The 2,433-nt window shown below is 34.9% G+C and overlaps 1 pseudogene; it reads left to right on the top strand.

The window, feature by feature from the left end:
• Positions 1-557: 557 nt before the first annotated feature.
• On the top strand, positions 558-1,768 carry LOC108946377 (cysteine-rich receptor-like protein kinase 42; annotated as a pseudogene).
• The last annotated feature ends 665 nt before the right edge of the window (positions 1,769-2,433 follow it).

Raw genomic sequence — 2,433 nt, 5'->3', positions numbered from 1 at the left:
CGGGATTTCGCCCTCTATTACAATTAACATTCATTATTTTTAGTAACTTATATTTTTAATTTTCTTTATTTTATTACTCAAGCATATTGTTTGAATCATAATATTTATTTGATTTATAAGAATTGTGTACTCATGAGTACACACGCAAAACGCGCGCCCAAAACTAGTTTGTGAAAAAGCTTGAAGATTGTCTCTTGATTCCAACCAAAAGAGTAAAGAAAACGGTAGCTGCCTCTGAGTTTTGTCTCACTCATTACCTAAAGCTTTTATGTACTATTAGGGTTTTGACCTAGCTGTTTAATTTTTAGTTAACTAGGCGTAAACAAAATTTTAGTACTTTAACATTCTCAAACTATAAAATCTTCACTTTATTTGTTTCGCTATATTCTAAGAATATATAAGCAATTTCCATGCTATTGTTGAGTATTCGCGTATTGTCCCTAAACATACTCGCAACTTTATCCATCACTCTGTTTAATGGGTCAAGAAGCTTTTGCTAGGGTTTAGCCTGCAAGGGCTGATATAAGATTTGGCTGGAATGCAGTCTGTAACTGGAAATGTCACTAGGTAGCGATTTTTAAGCATATTGTTTAAAATATATCCACAGTTTATAATGTATTTAAAGAATAGACAATTTCGCTCAAACTTTAGGACATGACGTCATAGAGTTTAAACCTCAAAACCTCAGAACTTTAGGCATTAATCTAGGAAAACTATCGAGTTCCTACAAGAGGTCCAGCTTTAACTTTAAATATGAAAATCTTGAGAAAGCAACAAACTATTTTGATCCATCAACAAAATTAGGGCAAGGAGGAAATTGTTGTGTATACAAGGGGACTCTGCCTAATGGGAAGGTTGTTGCAGTTAAGAGACTATTTTTCAGTACAAGGCAATGGGTTGATGAGTTCTTCAATGAGGTTAACCTCATCCATGGAATTGAACACAAAAATCTTGTCAAGTTGTTGGGTTGCAGCATTGAATTGAAGGCCCCGAGAGCCTGCTCGTTTACGAGTTTGTGCCCAATAAGAGCCTACACCAATACCTCATTGTCCTTGGTAATTTATTATTTATCCAACTAGGAATACATGCTGCATTATCTTCTGATTGAGTTCTTGAATTTATGGTGTACTAGATAAGAACAAGATAAAGATTCTAAGTTGGGAAGAACGTTTACGTATTATAGTTGGAACAGCACAAGGCATTGCATTCCTCAAGAGCTCCAATGTACTTGTCGATGAAAATTTTAATGCCAAAATTGCTGATTTTGGACTTGCTCGGTGTCTTGCAGCCGATAAAACTCATATTAGCACTGGAATTGCTGGCACATTGTAAGATACTTATCATCACAATTGTGTTATTTTAACTACTTGATGGGTGATTTTTACGTTGTATATACAGAGGATATATGGCTCCTGAGTACCTCGTAAAAGGACAGCTCACAGAAAAGGCTGATGTGATGTGTATAATAGCTATGGAGTGCTTGTTCTTGAAATTGTTTGTGGCAGAACAAACATTTCCTTGGCAGAGGATGACACTGGCTCTCTACTGCAATCTGTATGAATTAATGCTGTAAATTTCTCAATACAGTAGTCCTGTCAGTAAATAAATTAAATATTTGAACTTGTCATTTTGGTTTCAGGTGTGGAAACTCTATACAACAAATCAGGTGACTGAAGCATTAGACCCTATCTTGAAAGGCGATTTTCCGCAAGAAGAGGCATTAAAAGTCCTCAAAGTGGGGTAGGTTGTCCAAATGCTAAACTACATTTGGACAACCAATTCCGAAACCATGCCAACCACCCTTCTTAAATTCAAACAGCAGTAGGAAAAGCTTAGTCTCCAATGCACTCTTTAAACTAGCTGAATCTTATACTTAGGAGATCCCAAGATCTAGGTTCATGAGATCAAACAAAGTCATTAGTGATGGTTCAACATTGTCAAATAAAATTTTGGTCAATTCTCGTGATGAGACAATATTCAGTACCAAGGATAAAGCGTTAAGGTTTTTTAATGATTTCTAAGTTTGATACGATGTATATCAAATAGTATATCTACGGGATGACACGTTTATGAATCACCTACGTAAGTGTGAAGTGTAAGCCGCTTCAAGGAGAATTTTGTAAGGCCAATTCTCTATGCACTTATTAAACCAGGCGGTGTTTATGGTTGAAACGAACACAACAATGAGAGCCAAAGATGGTTAAGGGTTGATTGTGTGACTTATGGTTGTCTAGTTATACACTTAAGTTTGACGGTGTTTCTTTCTAAAAAAATAAAATTCTTAGAGAAAATAGAATTTCTAAACACCGTCAAACTTATTTTTTTATACCATCAAAGTATTTTATGGTTGTCTAGTTATACACTTAAGTTTCTTTTCATGATGTAGAAAAATTATTTTCTTTCATTTCAACAAAATGAGTACTTCTTTTCAAC

This window comes from Nicotiana tomentosiformis, chromosome 5 (assembly GCF_000390325.3).
Source record: "Nicotiana tomentosiformis chromosome 5, ASM39032v3, whole genome shotgun sequence".
Lineage (NCBI taxonomy): Eukaryota > Viridiplantae > Streptophyta > Magnoliopsida > Solanales > Solanaceae > Nicotiana > Nicotiana tomentosiformis.
The sequence above is the reverse complement of the archived record's forward strand: the minus strand, read 5'-3'. Positions and strand labels throughout refer to the sequence as shown.